This window comes from Schistocerca piceifrons, chromosome 5, assembly GCF_021461385.2.
Source record: "Schistocerca piceifrons isolate TAMUIC-IGC-003096 chromosome 5, iqSchPice1.1, whole genome shotgun sequence".
In the NCBI taxonomy this organism is placed as follows: Eukaryota; Metazoa; Arthropoda; class Insecta; order Orthoptera; family Acrididae; genus Schistocerca; species Schistocerca piceifrons.
Genome location: NC_060142.1, coordinates 635,615,681 through 635,639,332, shown reverse-complemented (window position 1 = coordinate 635,639,332; position 23,652 = coordinate 635,615,681).

Here is a 23,652-nt window from a genome sequence, read left to right as displayed (position 1 = left end):
AAACTGCACAACTAGAAATGGCATATAAAGGTATTCTGGAAGCCATACGATCCTCGTCTAAGAAACAAACACAATTAAAAAGTACTGCAAAAAGAAAGTACAAAAGAAAGTTGATGCGTTTGAAGAAGAGCAGGGAGCCACAGTACAGAAACAATATTGTGATCAGTGCAAGCAGATTTTAATGGCTTTTTAACATCAAACTGGATTCAGAATTAGAACATGTGGTAAATTAACTGTTTAGAGCCATGCTGTCTGAACAGGACAATTCTGGTGAATCAAACTCAGAATCAGCACAGACAAAATCTACTCCAAGCTAACATTGGCCAGAATCGTATTACCAAGTTGCAATGCAAATAAAAAAATGGGCCGCAGGAATTGTCTCAGGTTAGAGAAATAGTTAAAGGCACACCACCAACCGCTCATTTATCATGTGATACGAATAACAGACTTCTTGCACATCCCGCGATGCACGGTTCTGAAACAAATTACCGCGATATATCGCCGAACTACGTTCCGCACGAGGTAAGAGTTATGCCTTAACTATACTTTGTCCTGCTTGAAGAAAGTTTACTCAGGCACAGACAGTTCAAGGTATATTCGGCAGATAGACGTACGCACACCCTGTGGTATTCATACAGGCTTTCAGAGCCGTGCTACCTCAATCCTGGAGTAAACAGCAAGAAATTCATTTCACAACAGGCTTCACAAACGGTGAGGGCTCCCTTGCAGCAACCTCTATCGGTTCTCCCTTCTATTCCAGTATCGTATTGTTCGTGGAAAGAAGAATTGTCGTATGCCTCTGTGTGGGCTCTAATCTCTCTGATTTTATCCTCATGGACTCTTCGCGAGATATACGTAGGAGGGAGCAATATACTGCATGACTCCTCGTTGAAAGTATGTTCTCGAAACTTCAACAAAAGCCCGTACCGAGCTACTGAACGTCTCTCCTGCAGAGTCCTCCACTCGAGTTTATCTATCATCTCCGTAACTCTTTCACGATTACTAAATGATCCTGTAACGAAGCGCGCTGCTCTCCGTTGGATCTTCTCTATCTTTTCTATCAACAGTATCTGGTACGGATCCCACACCGGTGGGCAGTATTCAAGCAGTGGGCGAACGAGTGTACTGTAACCTACTTCCTTTGTTTTCGGATTCCATTTCCTTAGGATCCTTCCAATGAATCTGTCTGGTATCTACTTTACCGACGATTAATTTTATATGGTCATTACATTTTAAATCACTCCTAATGCCTATTCGCAGATAATTTATGGAATTAACTGCTTCCAGTTGCTGACCTGCTATATTGTAGCTAAATAATAAAGGATCTTTCTTTCTACGTATTCGCAGCACATTACACTCGTCTACATTGTGATTCAATTGCCATTCCCTGCAACATGCGTCAATTCGCTGCAGATCCTCTTGCATTTCAGTACAATTTTCGATTGTTACAACCTCTTGATATACCACAGCATCATCCGCAAAAAGCCTCGGTGAACTTCCAATGTCATCTACAACGTCATTTATGTATATTGTGAATAGCAACGGTCCTACGACACTCCCCTGTGGCACACCTGAAATCACTCTTCCTTCGGAAGACTCCTCTCCATTGAGAAAGACATGCTGCGTTCTGTTACCTAGGAACTCTTCAATACAATCACACAATTGGTCTGATAGTCCATATGCTCTTACTTCGTTCATTAAACGACTGTGGGGAACTGTATCGAACGCCTTGCGGAAGTCAAGAAACACGGCATCTACGTGGGAACCCGTGTCTATCGCCCTCTGAGTCTCGTGGACGAATAGCGCGAGCTGGGTTTCACACGACCGTCTTTTTCGAAACCCATTCTGATTCCTACAGAGTAGATTTCTATTCTCCAGAAAAGTCATTATACTCGAACATAACACGTGTTCCAAAATTCTACAACTGATCGACGTTACAGATATAGGTCTATAGTTCTGCACATCTGTTCGAAATGGCTCTGAGCACTATGGGACTTAACATCTGAGGTCATCAGTCCCCTAGAACTTAGAACTGCTTAAACCTAACTAACCTAAGGACATCACACACATCCGTGCCCGAGGCAGGATTCGAACCTGCGACCGTAGCGATCGTCCGGCTCCAGACTGTAGCGCCTAGAACCGCACGGCCACTCCGGCCGGCCATCTGTTCGACGTCCCTTCTTGAAAACCAGGATGACCTGTGCCTTTTTCCAATCCTTTGGAACGCTACGCTCTTCTAGAGACCTACGGTACACGGCTGCAAGAAGGGGGGCAAGTTCCTTCGCGTACTCTGTGTAAAATCGAACTGGTATCCCATCAGGTCCAGCGGCCTTTCCTTTTTTGAGCGATTTTAATTGTTTCTCTATCCCTCTGTCGTCTATTTCGATATCTACCATTTTGTCATCTGTGCCACAATCCAGAGAAGGAACTACAGTGCAGTCTTCCTCTGTGAAACAGCTTTGGAAAAAGACATTTAGTATTTTCACCTGACATCCACCGACGTCACCTTCACCTATCCATGGGTTCAGTTCGACGAATTTTGAAAACGTTTGAACCAAGTAAGTCCAAGTCCCTTTGTGCATGAACAGTGAGATCAATATTCAATATTCGTGCAGTAAAACATCTTGTACAGTTGTCAATCAAATAAAGCTATTTTATATACATTATGTGACCAAAATTATCCGGAAACCTGGCTGTAAATGACTTAAGAGTTCGTGGCGCTCTCTATCGGTAATGCTGGAATTCAATATGGTGTTGTCCCACCCTTAGATTTGATTACAGCTTCCACTCTCGCAGGCAAACGTTCAGTCAGGTGTTGGAAGGTTTCTTGGGGAATGGCAGCCCATTCTTCATGGAGCGCTGCACTGAGAAGAGGTATTGATTTCGGTCCGTGAGGCCTGGCACGAAGTCGGCGTTCCGAAACATCCCAAATGTACTGCGTAGGATTCAGGTCAGGTATCTGTACTGGACACACCATTAAGGGATTTAGTTGTAGTGTAAGCACTTCTCCACAGGCCATGCATTGTGAACAGGCGCTCGATCGTGTCGAAAGATGCAATCGCAATCCCCGAATTGCTCTTAAACAGTGGGAAGCAATAAGGTGCTTAATACGACATTGTAGGTCTGTGCTGTGATAGTGCGACGCAAAACAACACGAAAAACACGACCACACCATAACACCACCGCCTCCGAATTTTACTGTTGGCACTACACACTCTGGCAGATGACGTTGACAGGGTATTCGCCATACCCACTCCCTGCCATCGGATTACCATATTGTGTACCGTGATTCGTCACTCCACACAACGTTTATCCACTGTTCAATCGTCCAATGTTTACGCTCCTTACATGATGCGAGGCGTCTTTTGGCATTTACCGGCGTGATGAGTGACTTATGAGCAGCCGTTCGACCATGAAATTCAAGTTTTCTCACCTCCCGCCTAACTGTCATAGTATTTGCAGTGGATCCTGATGCAGTTACGAATTCCTGTGTGATGGTCTGGATATTACACATTACGACCCTCTTCAACTGTCGGCGGTCTCTGTCGGTCAACAGACGAGGTCGGCCTATACGCTTTTGTGCTGTACGTGTCCCTTCACATTACCACTTGACTTTCACATCGGAAACAGTGGACCTAGGGATGTTTAGGATTGTGGAAATCTCGCTTACAGACGTTGACGCAAGTGAGACTCAATTAGCTGACCACGTTCGAAGTCCGTAGAGTTCCTCGGAGCGCCCCATTCTGCTCACTCACTATGTGTAATGACTATTGATGTAGCTGACATTGAGTACCCGGTAGTAGGTTGCAGCACAATGTGCGGATTATGTAAAACGTATGTTTTTGTGGGTGTCAGGATACTTTTGATCACAAAGTGTATGTTTAGAACTATTGAAACAAAGTATTTATGACGCTACTTATGGATAGAAGTAAACTGTAACAATAATGGACAACGAAAATCAGTGAACACCCATCCGTGAATGCATATATCCAGTGAAGATTTGTCGAATGGCGACAATAAAAATCTGTATCAATGCCATTCGAGGGTGCTATATAACAGAATGTTAACAAGGAGGATCCACAGCTTTCCAAGCTCTGAGATATTGTTGTAAATATCTGTACTACAAATAAAATCTCCGTTGTTATCGTGATCAGCTTGTTTTTTAAGAACTGCTGGGACTGGCAGATCTACGTATATCTCTTTCTTTCTGTCACCTCTCCAGCCCGCAGGGAAAGCAGAAGCAGAAGCAGATCTTGATTAATCTCTGTGTATTTATCAGGATACAGGTTGGCTGGCAGCTTTTCTAGGAGCTCTTTGCGGTTTGGGGGGTAGCCATGTATGTGGAAAACGGCATCCCATTCGAGTCAATTGATGTTTCAAAGTGCTGCACTGAAAAGGTGTTTGAATGTTGTGCAGGTGTGGTTAAATTTAGTGGAGCTAAACTTCTAACTGTTGTTATTTATACATCCCCAGACTCCGATTTCACAACATTTTTGCTAAAGCTAGAGGAGATTCTTGGTCCACTTTATAGGAGATACAAAAAGTTAGTTATATGTGGTGACTTCAATATTAATTGTATAAGTGATTGTGCAAGGAAAAGGATGCTGTTAGATCTCCTTAATTCATACAATCCTTTGCAAACCGTATTCTTTCCAACGAGAGTGAAAGGGAACAGTAGAACAATCACAGACAACATTTTTGTTCATTCCTAGAAGGGCATTCTGTTAGCAAAAAGGTGAATGGCCTTTCAGATCATGATGCACAAATATTAACTCTAAAAGATTTTAGTGCTGGAACATATATAATTATAAACTGTTTAGGAAAGCTGATCCAGTTGCTGTAGAGACCTTTGTGAACCTTATCAAGGAACAAGAGTGGCAAAATGTTTATAGTGGTGATACAGTAGACGATAAATATAATGCTTTCCTCAAGACTATTCTCGTGCTCTTTGAAAGTTGCTCCCCGTTAGAACGTTCGAAACAGGGTACTAGCACAAACAGGCAGCCTGGATGGCTGACTAGAGGCATAAGTATACCTTGTAGAGCAAAGTGGCGATTATATCAAAACGTTAGTAACAGTCTAAATCTAAATGTAGCAGCCCATTACAGACAGTATTGTAAGGTGGAATGAGATTTTCACTCTGCAGCGAAGTGTGCGCTGATATGAAACTTCCTGGCAGATTAAAATTGTGTGCCGGATCGAGACACGAACTCGGGGCCTTTGCCTTTCGTGGGTAAGTGCTCTACTTAGTACTGTAAGGTGCTTAAAAATGCTATTAGGAAGGCAAAAAGTATATGGTATGCAGATAGAATAGCTAAGTCTCAGAATAAAATGAAGACCATATGGTCAGTCGTAAAGGAAGTGGCTGGTCTGCAAAGACAGGTCGAGGATATAGAATCAGTGCGTAGTGGGACTGTCTGTGTTACTGATAAGTCGCATATATGTACAGTATTTAATAATCACTTTCTGAATATCGCAGGTGAACTAAATAGAAACCTAGTCCCAACAGGGAATCATATAGCGCTCTTAGTAAAAAGTGTTAGAGACTGTTACCTGACATGCTCCTCCATGATACTGACAAGAGGGAGACTGAGTTAGTAATTAAATCACTAAAGACCGAGAACTCTCATGGATATGATGGGGTATCTAGCAGAATACTGAAGTATTGTTCTTTGTATGTTAGCCCAGTACTTAGCCATATCTGTAACTTTTCCTTTAGGAGTGGTCGGTTTCCTGACTGATTAAGGTACTCGGTAGTGAAGCCAATTTACAAAAAGGGATACAAGGATAATGTTGACAATTTTAGATCTATTTCTATGCCATCAGTGTTCGCTAAAGTGATCGAGAAGGTTGTATATACAAGGTTACTGGAACATTTAAATTCCCATAATTTGCTGTCAAATGTACAGTTTGGTTTTAGAAATGGTTTAACAACTGAAAATGATATATTCTCTTTTCTCTGTGAGGTTTTGGACGGATTAAATAAAAGGTAGCGAACGCTAGGTGTTTCCTTTGATTTAACGAAGGCTTTTGACTGTGTTGACCACAAAATATTACTTCACAAGTGGACTATTATGGAGTAAGGGGAGTAGCTTACAATTGGTTCGCCTCTTACTTTAAGAACAGAAAGCAGAAGGTAACTCTCCGCAATATTGAGAGTGGTAGTGATCTTCAGTCCCAATGGGGCACTGTTAAGTTGGGCATTCCCCAAGGGTCGGTGCTGGGGCCACTGCTGTTTCTTATTTATATAAATGATTTGCCTTCTAGTATTACTGGTGATTCAAAAATATTTCTATTTGCTGATGACACCAGCTTGGTAGTGAAGAATCTTGAGTGTGATATTGAAACTATCAAATAATGTAGTTCATGAAATAAGTTCGTGACTTGTGGAAAATAAAAGATGCTAAATCACAGTAAGACTCAAGTTTTTACAGTTTCTAACACAGTTCAACAAGAACAGATATTTTGAACAAACAGAACGGGCATATTATAAGCGAGACGGAACAGTTCAAGTTCCTAGGCGTTCGGATAGATAGTAAGCTGTTATGGAAAGCCCATGTTCAGGATCTTGTTCAGAAACTAAATGCAGCTTTATTTACCATTAGAACAATATCTGAAATAAGTGACATTTCAACACGGAAAGTAGTCTACTTCTCATATTTTCATACGCTTGTCGTATGGTATTATTTTTTGGGGTAGTTCTTCTGATTCAAAAAGGGTATTTTTGGCTCAAAAACGGGCTGTTCGAGCTATATGTGGTGTAAGTTCGAGAACCTCTTGTCGACCCCCATACTATAGTCTGGGAATTCTGACATTGCCTTCATAGTATATATTTTCTTTACTGTCGTTTGTTGTGAGCAATATTAGCTTATTCCCCAGAGTTAGCAGCTTTGACTCAGTTAATACTAGGCAGAAATCAAATCTGCATGTGGAATGCACTTCCTTGATTCTTGTTCAGAAAGGAGTGCAGTATTCTGCTGCATCCATTTTAAATAAGCTACCACAAGAACTCAAAAATCTTAGCAGTGGCCCAAACACTTTTAAATCTAAACTCAAGAGTTTCCTCGTGGCTCACTCCTTCTGTTCTGTCGAGGAGCTCCTGGAAGAGCTGAAAAATTAAGCAAATTCCAGTGTTACAGTGTTGATTTCCTTTATTTAAACTTACGACTTATCGCCTGAATATGTTTCTTATACTTCATTTTATCTGTTTCTACTATCGTGTTATAATTTAATGTATTGATTCGTTCCATGACCATGGAGACGTCTCCTTAATTTGGTCCCAAGGGACAATAAATAAATAAAAAACTGATTCAAAACGGAAGTATGTTTACGTAATATTGTAACTTTTCTTTGTCCTAACTTAATTTTGAATCTCTTTATGGCTTTCTAATGGTGAGAAGCGGACATCATATTAAATTAATACTTGTTACATACATCATGAATACGACAATTCGTAATGACTTGGAACGCGTCAGTTTAACGTAAGTTTCCATTACACAATATAATTTTTTTGTGTCAGTTACTACTCCATATCAAAAAATTCATCTATTGAGTCGGAGTTATTATTCAGCAATTCTTTTAATTTGTTCTTAAATGTTTGTCAGACTTTAAATGCTGTTTGGCAAATGACCAAAAATTTTTGTGGCAGCATTAGTTCACCCTTTTTTGTGCCAAAGTCAGATTTAACCAAGATTAGTGAAGATCATCCTTTCTTCTAGTGCTGTAGCTATGCACTTTGTCATTATTTTTGAAATGCGATGAGTTCTTAACAACAAATTTTATAAGTGAACGTATCTATTGCAAAGATACTGGAAATATACCGAGTTCCTTAAATAAATGTCGGCACGGTAAACTTCGGTGTGCTCCAATTATTATCCTGATAACACGCTTTTCTTCAGTGAATTCTTTTTCTCTTAACGATGAATTACCCCAAAATATGATGCCATATGAAACCAATGAATGGAAACAGGCGTAGGATGCTAATTTATTGATACGTTTATAACAAAAATTTGCAATAACTCTAATGGCATAAGTAGTTGAATCCAAAACCATTCAGCATATCGACAATGTGTTTCTCCCAATTCAGTTTCTCATCAACGCACACACCCAGAAATTTTGAATAATCTGCCTTACTAACGGACTTCTGGTCAAAACCTATATTTATCAATGGTGTTATAGCATTTACTGTACAGAATTGTATATACTGTGTTTTCTTAAAATTTAGTGATAGTCGATCTGCAGAGGAACACGTAATAATTTTATGAAACAAGTTATTTAATCTTCCTCAGCTAATTGTTGTTTGTTGGGTGTGATTAGTATACTAGAATCATCAGCAAAAATAACTATCTTTGCATCTTTATGAATATAGAGCAGCTAGTCATTAATATATATTAAGAACAATAAGACGCACAAGACTGAATCCTGTGGGACACCATTCTTGGTACCTTTCCAGTTAGAGGACTCTGCTAATTATTGCAGACTACCTGTACTGTCAATTTTAACCTTCTGCATTCTTGCAATTAATAGGAGTTAAACCTATTTGGGCACCGTCCCGCTTGTACCACAATACTTAAGCTTATCAGGAATAATTTCATCATTCACCCAGTCAAAAGTCTTTGAAAGATCACAAAATATCCCAATGAATGACGTTCGGTTATTCAGAGCATTTAATACTTGAACAGTGAAGGCTGATAGAGCATTTTCTATTGAAAGGCCTTTCTGAAAATTGGGAATTCCTAATACAGTGATGGTATTGGTCGACCTCCATTGCTTCAGGGTTGATTGCATATTGCAATAAAAGAACCTGCATTTATTAGGGATTAATTTTTCGAAGTCCGTTACAATACAACGCAAATAAGGGCATTGAATTACCGATATTCCTTCCAAGTGTCACTTACCACACTTCTAGCAAGGACCAAACAATTACTAATCACGCTGATTCCCGTCTCTGCTCCCGTCATTAAAATAATTCCTCTTCCTTCGCTTGCTTACCAACTACTACTAGTTACATGCGACGTCTGACTAAAGAGAACTAGGAATCATGCACGTGCCCTCTGAGGCTTCAGTTGCCTCTTTTGTAGCGTGATAATCTCTGACGTCTTCTCCCTATCTATACTTGGGCTAGGCGGGGATTCTTTATCACAGTCAGCTACTAAACACACAGGAACCAATATGTTCAGTACTAACAATCCGCTAAACAGCTTATTATAAAGATGAGGATTTGTTCCTCGTTTTCGCTCTGACGGTGTGTTTTAACTTCTACTTTTTACTACAGAATGAGCCCACTTGGTTATGCTTCTAACTACTGCGCTAATGATTCAGCTCAGTCACAACTACATTATCAGTGGAGACTATCATAGCAGCAACACTTTACAACAATGTTATTTTTTGTAAAACAAACAGAACGTCTAATAATTATCTTAAATTATCTGGTGGGTTTCAGTGTACATCGTCCTGTCTAACACTTTCCGTGTGCTAACCGAGGTAGGACAACTTAATTTAGTACTTAATTTAGGGGTGACTGGACACTTAAACAAGAACAACAAACAACAGGATTAGCGTTGCCACAACTTGAAAAATAGCCTGTAGTCCCCTAATGTTACATCAATGCCCGTACGCAACTCGCCATGATTGATTGGCTAATGGAGATGGGCGCCTTCAATAACTGCTTACACAACATTACTGATTTACGTAATTTATTAATAATAGCCACTGAAAAACAAGTCTAAAAACACTTCATAGAAAGGCTGGTTAAATAACTGTTCCTCTGATTAATTGGGTAATAAATTATCAACCAATAGCAGTAGCAAACAATATCACTTCCAAATAAAAACTTACAAAATCGTAATGGTAGAAAGGTACCTTACAAACTTCAAAATTCACTTTCATTTAACACGCAGACATAAAAAAACATATCCGAAATTCACAATTAGCATATTTGTCAAATTCCAGTTTTTATAACCCGCTGAACTACAGCGCAGACTTGATAATTTCAAATCTGTCCAATGAGTAATCCTGACAACAGAAAAGTATGTTCGCAAATAAGAAATATAATAACTTTATGTCAACGCCCATCCGGCATTGGCCACTCTTTTACACAATCGCAAATTCCGTTGAAAAGTGACAGTTACTGCTCAGTCTCCACACATTACGTAAACTAACATGTACCGTATTCCACTGCATTCTTCTCCAGTATCATGACATCCTTATTATGGGCGAGCATGCTACAGCACAGTTCGTTCAGGTTGGGTCTAGGCTGTCTTGTTTGTCTGCCGTGGCAAAACACCCACAAATGAAATCGGCCACAGCTCGCCGTAGATTGCGTCCATACAACTGCAGAGCCCACGGCCTGTAGTTCCACAGTAGTGTTGAATGCCCAAGCGTCTCGGTTTCACCATCAGTTCATTACCACAGAGTGCCAAAATTATTAATGCACAATTCGGACCATCCGGACCCTAACACTCTGTCATTCTGTCCTTGCTCGGTACTCTCTACTACTTCATTCCTCGTCGCTACACGGCCACTCCCCGCAAACTCAGAGCCCCAGTTTCTCTGGCGAGGCCAATATCGATCTTAAAACTCGCGGCCGGAACAATCGTGCCGAAAATCGGCACAACGTGAACTTTTTCTGACAAGTCATATTGCAGAACAGTAGAATCGAAATCTATCCTATACTTTCCAGGTGATATCGGTCTGGACAGATACTTGTCGTCTTCTAAGCGTGAACAGTAAGTACAGAAACTACACACTATCTTTCCGTTGCAATCGCATTCTTGCTTTCATTCCTCTCACTTTGTAGCTCAAGTATGAATTTCTCTACTGATCGTTGTCTCTCTTAGATGACAGCTAAACATATACAAGACTGTAAAAAATTTGCAAGTAGATACGAAATCTTTCTAAGACAAACCCTTGTAGCCTGGTACCATACCTTTTAAAAATGATAACGTAAACATCATTTTGAATTTGAAAAATTAGCATAGAAATGAAGTGACTTCCCTAACAACTTGATTGTTAATCTCCACACTGCTGTGCCTTTTCCCTAACAGAAACGTACTTGCTTATCGTCTAGCTGCTGGTAACAGACAGATGCCAGCAGCCGCTTAACTCTTCAGAGACTCACTTTCACAATGAAGTAAAAAAAAAATTTTTGGTAACCAAATTACAATAATGTTTTTTGGCATCGCTAACCAAGACAGAGTAGGTTGAGGGGAGCTTAGAAGTACCTTTCCCACATTACTATCCGGAACTCTGAGTGTTCTGCATTACAAATTTTTGTGTGGCTGTGATAACCACCTCCTTCTGTCTCTAATAAAGAAAAATTCTTTATCTTACATATCATTAACTCTTAGATATGAATACAGTTACCGTGTACTAAGACTTTTAGATGGATAGTAGCTATTAAAAATGTAAGATTCTACATGTCAGCGCTATAAAAACGTTAAATTTTTGTACCACGATAAGTAATACAAATTTAAAGGTTCTCAATTCAACTGAATATCTAGGAACTGCTTTTACGAACAACTTAAACTAGAACAGCAGAAAGAAAATGTCGGGAACGCAAAGCAAAGACTGCGTTTTATTGCTTAGACGGTGCAACAACCTACTAAAGAGACTGCCTACACTATACTTGTTCATCCTCTTTCGGAGTTAATGCAGCGCAGTATGGGATCCTTACCAGCCCAGATTGTAGGAAGGCATTGAAAAAGTTCAAATAAATGTATTTCGAATTGTATTACCACGCAAGAGGAAAGAGAGTGTCACAGGTATGATACGGGAGTTGGATTAGCAATAAGTAAAAGAAATGCTTAATACGTTGAGGCGAGATCGTTTCACAAAACGTCAGTCGTCAATTTTCTCTCCCGAATACGAAAATGTCCAAATACGAAAATAGTTTACTAACGGCCATCTATATACGGAAATGTTTACCTAAGATAACAGCCTAGATCTCAGTGATGTTTACTTATTAAGAACGGTTTAATCTCCAGAATGTGAGCCCCCTGTGGCTGGCATAGCCGGCTCATCGGGTGTTCACCACAGGGGGCTCATATTCTGAAGATAACTTTAAGTTAGAGTTGCCATCCGTGCCGACACATCGGCACCGTCACCTTCTTGTCTCGATATCCCAACAAGACACAATTTTCAAAATATTGTTACGAGCTTTGCTCAAGCACTGAATTAACGCAGACTGTTAGAGCAACATCTAAATGCTACCTCCGTCACTTTTATTTATGTCAATAAGTTTATGTTGATAAAGTTGTTTTACAAATGGCGTTGCACTTTGCGCATCGACACGGAAGAATCGGGCAGTTCCCATTGGAATAGCGATATGATAAGACGATTCTTTTTAAACGCAGTATGAACATAAGTGCAAGTTAGTAATGCCTGAAGTGTTTACTTTGCTTATACAGCATGGAGAAAAACTGGCACGAAATTTTAACCCTGGAGAGCTGATGCCAGTAGGAACCAAAATTACTAATGTTGTGTACGTCGACAATGCACCATTTTTAAACTACGGAAACTTGGGGCCACGAACACCGATCGGCCGTGGGAGTGCCCTGTTGCCGTTCGTCGGTTAACAGGCAGCGCTATGGTTGTCGGTTCACACATAGATACGTCCCTCGCCCCGTCACTGACCCAACGTGATACGCACACGTGTCGAACAGGCTTTGCTATTTGTCTCCACCTCAATCGGAGGCAATCAGACGTAAGCTTCGCTTCGGAGCACACACATGTCACGTGCGATTTAATCATACAGTAAGTATGGCGGCACTGTATTCGTTTGAAGAACAGAGGTATGGCTTTTGTTTACGGACTAGCCGACAGTAATGAGCGTGAAGCTCGGCGGTTGTATGAGGAACGATACCCCCCGAAGGCGCCACCCACACCTGCAAAGCGTTTACAGTAATTCACCGGCAGCTTGGCGAAATAGGCTCGTTAGCGGGATATAATGGTGATGCTGGAAGATCTCGAACACGATGGGAATCTACTTTTGAAGTGACTCTTCTCGAGCGCTTCGAGGAAGCACCTATGACAAGTACTCGAGCTGTTGGACACGACATGGGGGTCACTCGTTATTTAGTCTGGGCAGTTTTGAGGCATGATGGCCAGCATCCATTTAGTTTCCACCCTGTCCAAAAACTAAATCCCTCCCCCTGTGGGTCCAAATCAAATGTGTAGGAAATCGTATGGGACTTAACTGCTAAGGTCATCAGTCCCTAAGCTTACACACTAGTTAAGCTAAATTCTCCTAAGGACAAATACACACACACACACCCATGCCCGAGGGAGGACTCGAACCTCCGCCGGGACCAGTCGCTCGGATAATCCCGCGCGGCTCCCTATGGGTTCGAGGGTTACAATATTCCCGAGGGATCCCTGCCTGTCGTAAGAGGCGACTAAAAGGAGTCTCTCACTTCTCGGCCCTGTACGTTGAGGTCCCGTTTTATGGTTTGACCTGCCAATCTCCAAATTCTACAGAACTGCAGGCCATATGGGGAAGGACGCCTTACATGGTGCATGAGTTATCCATAACGTCCTTAGATTCGATCTCCTGAACCTTTTGTCATGGCTTTGCCCCTTCTCCTCCTGCAATTCAACTATTTGGATGAGGACACTTTCTGGGGTATGTCACCTTCTTCTGTTGTCTTCTCTCCTCTTTCGCCCCATTGCAGTATTGGATTTCTCTGCGCCCAATATACAGCATGGTAGCCAGTCCATTGTGGTGGGGCAATCATGAACCCATTTGGTGGTGACCCCTTGACAACATAGGGATTGCACAGCTGATAACTAAGCTGTAAACTTCCCCTGTATGCCCCACATCCGGTCAACCTGATGTAGGTTTTCCAAGATATCCCTAAATTTCTCCAGGCAAATGCCAGGATAGTTCCTTAGGAAGGGCATGGCCGACTTCTTTCCCCATCCTCCCAAAATATGATGATACCGATGACCTCACTGTTTGGTCTCTTCTTCCGAACAACCCAACCCAAACCCACGTATGCCAAGGAGTAGATGACTCTCTTCTTGGGGCATCAGTACTCCCAGCAGTGGCCATCATGCCAGGTGGCCTTTGCTGTGGCTGGGTGGCACCTGTGGGGAGAGCCTCTGATTGGAGTATGTGGAATCAGAGTGGATGACCCACAATGAAGCGGACTAAGTAATCTCTTGCTGGTGACTGTACAGCACCAGCAGTCTCTTAGAAGGCAAGATCGAGTACAATGATGATGGATATGGCCCTATATCGTTTCCCTCCCTCGCTACACCATGGGAGGAATGTAGGGTTACAGAAAGAAGAGAGCCATATTCAGCTCAGTATTTTTTCTGTAGCAGAATGGACAGGGGCTCCTATGTACCTATGAAGCCTCAGTTTTTGTTGAACATCTTGAGGATACGTTTGAAGAAGTTACAGCACTATCCAAGATGACAAACGATGCAGTCTTGATTCAGAAAGCATCACCAGCCCAATCCTGAGCGTTATTTGCTTGTGACTTGGTGGGTGATATTCCCGTTTCGGACACTCCCCATAAAAGCCTGGTCCTGGGGATTATTTTCAATCGCGACCTCCTCTCGCAGTCTGACGACGAGCTCCATGCCAATTTAGAACGGTGGGGTGTTCATTTCATCTGGCGCGTTTACAGGGGACCCAAAGACAACAGGGTTGCTACCGGTGCCTTCATCTTGGCCTTTGAGGGTGATTCATTGCCTGAAAAGGTCAAAGTGATGGTTTATCTCTGTGCCATTGAACCATATGTCCCTCCATATATGTGGTGCTTTATGTGCTGGAAATTCGAGCACATGTCTTCCCACTGTACTTCCAGCGCCACATGTCGAGACTGCATCCAGTTACTCCCTGTGCCCTCGTCTCACTTGTATAAACTGCAGAGAGCAGCAGCCACCTGCTAGCCAAACTGCACAGTACCCCAAAAGGAGCGGAAAATCATGGAGTGCAAGACCCTGGAGTGGTTGACTTACCAAGAGGCTAAAGGTAAATTTGAACAATTACACCCCGTTCGGTTGACATCCACATACCCCACAGCTACATTACCATCGTCATCACAAGTACCAATTGTACCACACTCTCTACCACAAACAGGGAGGCCTCCAGAATACATCTGCCAGCTTGGTGGTAGGGGCAAAATCTCCTTCCATTGCTCCCAAAGTACATAATTCGGGAGCAAGGCCCCCAAATGCAGGGGACATCGGTCCCCTCCACCCAGCCAGAGCTGCAAATCCTCCTCTGGCTCCACTCATGTGGAAGGGGTCCCTTGGGATCCTCTCTCCCAAATTCTCCAATAATGCCACAGTGGACACACACCAGTGGCTAAAGGAGCCAAAAGTTGCTGGTGAAGAGATTCATGGTCTTCCCCCGTGCCTGAAGCTACTTTGGAGAAGCCCTCCCAGCAGGCCCCTAAAGAGAAGCGAGAGGGCAAGCAAACAAAGAAGTCTGCTAAGAAAATAGACCACTCTGGTGGCCACAGCACCATCACTCCATACCAGTTCTGCACCTGCAGGTGAGGTGGAGATCTCAGCATCCCCTGAGGACCTGGATCTCACTGAGGCCTCATCCACAATACGAATGGATACAAATACTCACTCGGTGGCAGCAAGTGACCCTGAAGCCTAACCTGCTTCCTTGCATGCTTCATGCCTCCCCAGTCTCATGATAAAGTCATCCTCCAGTGGAATTGCTGCGGTTTTTTCCACCACCTTGCTGAGCTATGGTAAGTGTTAAGCTTTACACCTGCTTTCTTCATTGTCCTCCAGAAAACTTGGTTCCTAGCAATATGGACCCCTGCCTTCCGTGGCTGTAGGGGGTGTTACAAGAAATGTAGTGACTATAACAATGTGTCAGATGGAGCTTTGTGCCAGTGACATGAACTCAGTATGCAGTGAACCTGTGCCCTTTAAAAGTCTCCTTGAAGCTGTGGCTGTCAAGATAAGGACGACGCAGGAAATAACTGTCTTAAACATATATCTTCCTCCAGATGGTGCAGTACCCCTGAACACATTGGCTGCACTGATTCATCAGTTACATAAACCTTTGCTACCTTTGGGAGATTTTAACACCCATAAACCTTGTGGTGTGGCACTGTGCTTACTGGCCGCGGTTGAGATGGCCAAACATTCCTGTCTCAACTCGAAATCTGCTTCTTGAATACTGGGGCCCCCCACACATTTCAGTGTGGCTCTTGGCACTTACTCGCCCATTTATTTATCCCTGTGCAGCCCAGGACTTCTCCCATCTATCCACTGTGAGCCCACGATGACTTGTGAGGGAATGACCACTTTCCCATCTTCCAGTCCCTCCCCCAGCACCATTCCCCTGGACGTCTATCAAGATGGGCTTTAAACAAGGCAGACTGGGAAGCATTCACCTCTGCTGTCACCGTTGAATCTCCTCCACAAGGTACCATCGATGTGGTAGTTGAGCAAGTCATAGAACGATCGTTTCTGCGGCGGAAAACACGATCCCTTGTTCTTTAGGGTGCTCCTGGCCAAAGTCAGTACATTGGTGGTCGCTGGAAATCGCTGAGGCTATTTAAGAGCGCCAGAGAGCTCTACCACGACATAAGCGGTATCCTTCCCAAGAGCAGCTAATAGCTTTCAAACGGTTCAGTGCCCGCGTTCGCCAGCTTATAAAAGACTGAAACAAGAGTGTTGGGAGAGGTATGTCTCAACCATTGGGTGCCATACACCACCTTCCCAAGTCTGGACGAAGAACAGAAGTCTTTGTGGGTACCAGATGCCGACAGGTGTTACTGGCATTAACATCAATGGCGTGTTGTCTACCGACGCAAGCGCAATTGCCTAGCACTTTGCTGAGTACTAAGCTCGAGTCTCCACGTCGGTGAATTATCCCCCAGCATACTGCACCCTCAAACAGCGGATGGAAAGGGAAAGCCCTCTCCTATACTGAACATCACAGTGAACCCTATAATACTTCATTTACAGAGTGGGAGCTCCTCAGCGTCCCTGCACATTGCCCCGACATAGCTCATGGGCCAGATCGGATCAGCAGCCAGATGATGAAACATCTCTCGCCCGACTACACGTGACAACTCCTCGTCATCTTCAACCGTATCTCTTGCTATGGCGTCTTTCCATCGTAATGGCGGGAGAGCTCCATCATTCCAGTGCTCAAACCCAGTAATAACCTCTTGATGTGGATAGCTATCGGCCTATCACTCTCAAAACCGTTCTTTGTAAGCAGTTACAACGTATGGTAAGTCGGCGGTTGTTTTGGGTCCTGGAGTCACGTGACCCACTGGCTCCATGCCAGGATGGTTTCCGCCAGGGTCGCTCTACCACTGGTAATCTAGTTTCCCTCGAGTCTGCCATGCAAGCAGCTTTTCCAGACGCCAACACCTGGTTGGCGTCTTTTTTGATTTACCAAAAGCTTACGACACAACCTGGTGACATCATATCCTTGCTACTTTTCATGAGTGGGGTCTGTTCCTGGTTTTCGATCCAAAATTTCCTCTTGTCCGTAGTGGTCTAGCAACAGCTGTCGGTCCCTCCGTCTCACCTTCTCTGTATGCGGAAGACTTACGCATTTCGTACTGCTCTTCCAGTACTGGTGTCACTAAGCAGCGCCTACAGGGAGACATCCACAAGGCGCAGTCATGGGCTCTAGCCCACAGCTTCCTGTTTTCTGCCGCAAAGTCGTCCGTCATGCAGTTCTGTCGGCATAGTGCCGTTCATCCGGAACCAGAACTTTACCTTAATGACTATCCACTCACTGTAGTGGAGACATATCGATTCTTACTACTGGTTTCCAATGCCCGATTGACGTGGCTTCCTCATCTTCGTCAGGTGAAGTGGAAGTGATGGCAGCACCGCCAGCCGGGTGGCCGAGCGGTTCTTGGCGCTACAGTCTCGAAGCGCGTGACCGCTACGGTCGCAGGTTCGAATCCTGCCTCGGGCATGGATGTGTGTGATGTCCTTAGGTTAGTTGGGTTAAAGTAGTTCTAAGTTCTAGGGGACTGATGACCTCAGAAGTTAAGTCCCATAGTGCTCAGAGCCATTTGAAACATTATTATTTTTTTTATGGCAGCACCTGAATGCCCTCCGCTGCGTAAGCAACACCAATGGGGTGCAGATCGCTCTACGCTGCTGCAGCTCTACAGAGCCCTTGTAAAATTCCACCATGGCTATGGGAGTCTGGTTTATGGTTCGGTGGCACCCTCAGCGTTGCTTTTACTGTACCCAGTGCACCACTGTTGCGTTCAACTGGCAACAGAAGCTTTAGGATAGTCCTGTGACCAGCTTCCTGGTGGAGGCCAGAGACCCTCCATTTATGTATAGGCGTGCACAACTGCTGGCCAGTTACGTTGAACAGATTCGTAGTTCTCCTGAGCATCCGAATTACTGTCTCCTCTTCCTATCCATGGCGGTTGATCACCCGCATTGAATGTCCAGGTCAGGGCTTACGATTGCAGTTCGCATTTGATCTCTCCTGTCTGAAGTTGCCTTTACCACCTTACCCACATTCACGTACACCTCCGTGGTACACATCTAGGCCGAAGCTTCGCCTGGACCTTTCACACTGTCCTGAGGACTCAGTTAACCCCACAGCTCTCCACTGTCACGTCCTCTCGATTCTTGACATGTACTGGAACCATGAAGTGGTTTACACTGACGGCTCGAGGGCTGATGGTCACGTTGGCTTCCCGTATGTTCATGGAGAACTTACTGAACAGCACTCCTTGCCAGATGGCTGCAGAGCTGGCGGCCATTTCGCGTGCTCTTGAGCGCATCCGCTCATGCCCTGCTTAGTCGTTTCTCCTCTTTAATGACTCCTTGAGCAGCCTACAAGCTGTCGACCAGTGCTACCCCCGCCTCCCTTTGGTAGCGACCGTCCAGGAGTCCATCTATGCTCTGGAACTGTCCAGTCGTTCTGCGGTGTTTCTGTGGACCCTAGGCCACGTCGGAATCCCAGGAAATGAACTTGCCGACAGGCTGCAAACCGCTTCTGGAGATCGGCATCTCTGTAACTTACCTGCAGTCGTTATTACGCCGCAAGGCTTTTCAGCTTTGGGAGACGGAATGGCATAATGTCAGTACGCACAACAAACTGCATGCCATTCACGAGACAATGCATGTGTGGAAGACCTCCATGCGGGCCTCTCACGTGGACTCTGTGGTTATCTGCCGGCTCCGCATTCGCCATATGTGGCTAACACATGGCTACCTCCACCGTCGCGAGAACCCACCTCGGTGTCACTGTGGCTCACATATGACTGTCGTCCACATGTTGCTGGACTGCTCACTTTTAGCCGTTCTGCGGCGAACTTTTACCCTTCCCAGCACCCTACCTTCGGTGTTGGGCGACAATGCCTCAACAGCAGGTTTAGTTTTATGTTTTATTCGTGAGGGGGGGGGGGGTTCATCATACCATCTAAGGGTGGGCAATTAGCCTTCTCTCTGAGGTCGCCACCATCCCTCCGTTTTATCTCTGTCACACTTTCTTTCCATTTGTTTGTCTTGGTAGTCGTCCTTTCCCTACATGTGTTCATCTCACCTTGTCTCCTTGGTGTGGACATTTTAATGTGTTGTAGAGTGGCTGGCTCACCCTCTTTTATTACTGTGATCAGCCAGCCCAGACCACATGATATGTGGTTTTAATGCATTCTTGTACTTTTCCTTGTGGTGTATGTTTTCTCCATTTTTTGTTCGTTCTCTTCGTTTATTTTTTAGGTGAAGTGTTGGGTGCTTTTGTAACTTGAGCCTTGCTCGCGTCGGGTTAAGTGACTGATGACCCTGTAGTTTGGTCCCTTTACACCCCAAACTAACCCACCAACCAGCCAACCTAAATCCTGTGGCGAAATATGAACACAAGCTAGGATTTTGTCGGTGGTTTTTGCGACGTGGCTGGCCGCGGTGGCCGAACTGTTCTAGGGGCTCAGTCCGGAAATGCGCGACTGCTACGGTCGCAGGTTCGAATGCTGTCTCGGGCATGGATGTGTGTGATGTCATTAGGTTAGTTAGGTTTAAGTAGTTCTAAGTTCTAGGGGACTGATGACCACAGATGTTAAGTCCCATAGTGCTCAGAGCCATTTGAACCATTCCGCGAGGTGTTGCACGAGATCCCGACTTCCCCACCATTGTGTTGTTTACTGAGGAGTGCACCTTCCATCGGGATGGCCTTTACTACACTAGAGACGCTCATTACTGGGCAAGGGAAATTCTCACGTCACGTACGTTCACGGACACGAGTAATATTTTGGCAGGCATTGTGGGTAACCATCTGATTGGGCCAGTCCGTCTACCTCTTTGACTTACCGTGGCAAATAACCTTCGCTTTTTACAAGAAACTGTACTCGACCTGCTGAAGATGTTCCCCTGGACATACGGCTACGTATGTGGTTGCATCATGATGGGGCGCCCGCACATAAGTCGTGCTGTGAGCGGATATATAAATGAACGCTTCGACGGCCGGGTAATTGGCAGAGGTGCTCCTAGGACATGGCCCCTCACCAGACCACACGCCACCAGACGTTTCTCATTGCGGATTCTTGAGGGTTCCAGTTCACCCACTCTGACGCGAACCACCGAGAAACGAAGAGGAATTAATGGATCGCATTCAACATGCGGCCAATCATATCAGGGCAGTGCCAGGAATATTTGAAAGAGTTCGGCAAAACACCGTTCGACGCTACCAAGCTTGTGTCGCGTCAGAGGTTCGCCAGTTCGAGCACCTCCTTTAAGTATACAATGTCCTAACTACAAAAAGGGCCCTTTTCAGGGCAGACACAATTTGTAAAAGATTTGTAAAAGACAGCTGCTGACGGGTTTGTTCCAGTTAGATCTTATCATGAAACTATAATGGATGCGTCGGTACCCCAGCGGATTCGCCCCCAGGCCCCAGAGTGGAAGGCTAGCGCGGTACCACCGAGCATGCGGGCCGCATTGGATTCGTCGCGATTTCCGGCAGGTAAAGCATTGGCGGTATTGCATTGTCCAGAGTATCCGACAACAGGGCAATCCCGCGGCGTATTTCTTCGCTTAAGGTTTTGTCTTCCAATACAGGAGTCGCCGTCAGAGACTACAAAGACTCAGAAAGCAGTTTCAAAATTGAACAACCTTAGTAAGCCTAACTGTTTACAGGCGCCCACGCAACGGTCGGTGTTCACAGCAAGGAACACGTGAATATATCACCACTAGCAGACGATGCACTGCGACCGAAGAATCAACAAATTCGTTTCTCAAATTCTACGATTTTATCAAGGCCCATCAATTCTCTGTTAGGATATACGGAAACAGAAATTTAAAAGAACAAAAACTACCATAAGTTTGAAGGAGGAGGACTGAAATTAGACACGTTGTGGGCCTTAGACTGGGTAAGCTTAGATCGTGGTTTGACGATGTCTGGCTCGGCCCGTTGTGTGGATGGGCGTAATCAGTTGCGCTTACTGCGACTGTTTGAGTCGGAAACTACTATCCGACCCTTTTTAGGTCCTGACAATGTCTCCAGCATTACGAGACGACATTTCAGGCCTCGAACCACAAACGCCCTAAAACCACAAACTAAAAGTGTGTGCCGGGCGGTGGCTACAACACTGGTCTCTATGATTTACGACCAGTTAACTACCTACCACGCCGTCCAAGTACCCGTCATGAACCTATTCGGATCTTCAACTTGTCACCAGCTTCAGTCGTTTTGACTGCCTTGGTACTTATCTGATCAACCTTACTCTATCAGTGAGATTCTCTTAGATAAGCCAAAGCCTCTAAGTGTGAAAAATACAATGTGTGCTGTGTCCCATATGAAACTTCGATTACAGCAGTTTTTTTCGCACTGTACTTACAGATCTAGTCCTCTTTCCTTCAGTATTGCACGTAAGACTTCTGCCGTGAAAAACCACCTTACTCTTTGGTATTGTTCATGAACTGCTGCTCTGATGCGAAAACCGAAAACAGGTGTACCGCCGTTGGAAATTTCCCCTGCAAGCTCTCGATCTCAGAGGGCGAACCTACATCTCTTTTAAAGAGAATGTAAAATATTATAATATATATATATATATATATATATATATATATATATATATATATATATATATAATACAACAAATTCTATGAGAGTAATGTGTAAATCATGGTGGGTAGGAATTATTAACTCGCATAATAACAAAAAAGTACTTTGAAATATTCAATCATGTAGTCGTAATTAAAAGTTAACGTCCGATATCAATGTAAAATGACTAGTTTGAAATCAGTACGACCTGTCGTGCAGAATGACCCACGGAACATGAAACTATCTATCTAAACGATTTCCAGTCTGACGTAAATTAATTTTTATACGACACATGTCAGGACATGTTCTTTCGTATTTCAGAAGTATTAGAAATGAGAAACCAAATACTCTTATATTGGAATGTCTGAATAAATAACATTATCCTTAACGTTCAGCGTAAATTGATAAGTTTCTTGGAGTTCTGGAGAATCAGAGGGCCACTCACTATAACTGACAATCCAGAACCACAAACTACGACATTATTTTTTGAAACAGAGCCAGTTGCGCAGCCAACCATTGGGCTCATTAATACATAAGCTCATAAGCACAGTTTGTGAACACCTGCGCTACCTTGGTAAATCTTGCGGTGGCAGTAACAGAGATCTGACATCAGGAGGCTTAGCTTGGTCTGGTGATTTCTGGCGTTCGTCATCTAGAAATGTGTCCGGTGGATGCAGTTCTACGAAGTGAAAAACTGAGTTCTTCGCATTGTCTTTAACTGGCGGGTAGGTGGTGGCCAAGTTACTTGGAGGAGCCCTTGCGTCGTCATCCGGTATGGTCTACACACTAAGATGATCGATATGGAGAGAGAAAGATAGATAGATAGATAGATAGATAGATAGATAGAGAGAGAGAGAGAGAGAGAGAGAGAGTTCCAACTTGGTACGCGTCTCAGACTTTTGCCTCTAGTCAATCCTGTAATAGATGTTTTTTTTCATTTCCTTTTTCAGTTTTGAAATGATAGCATTTGTTTCATATCGGCTGCAGTTTTCTTCTGAAATTACAAAAATTGCTATGCAAAAGCGAAAATTCTTTGAATGCGAAAATTTGTTCTAGGATGCAACATGGTGATGTACGTAGGGACAAGTATTCGATGCATATCATAAAGTGTCGCAATCGACAAAATTTTTCAATAATGCCACACATTAATAATCCGTAAGTGAAATCAAATAAAGAATAAATATTATAAAAACCAGTTACTACAAAAATTCTATTACACAGATGCTACTAGCATCTACCACAAATTTCAATTTTCAATGCAGGAAAAATTAAGACGTTAAATGAACTCAGATCATTTGCAGATTTCATGTATTCCTTGACAAAAGACCTCATTCCACTTCAAACAAAAAGATGGTGCAAGACTGCCAAAAATGGCTTAGTCCTCCACAAGTTTTGTAACTAGTTTTAAAAATATACATAATTTTACTCGTCATAAAACTTTCTAACTAAAGATTTAACTATTTAATCTGCAACTTGTGTTACCATGTCGATCTCAGTTGCGTGTAATATTAGGATATGGTGATCACTAACACTCTGATGTCGTCGACACACAACAGAATAAGACAATTTTTTTGCCATACGCAATTGTCCTTCATAAATCAACGATTAACTAACCATTAACAATTGCCTCCAAGTAGCTGTAA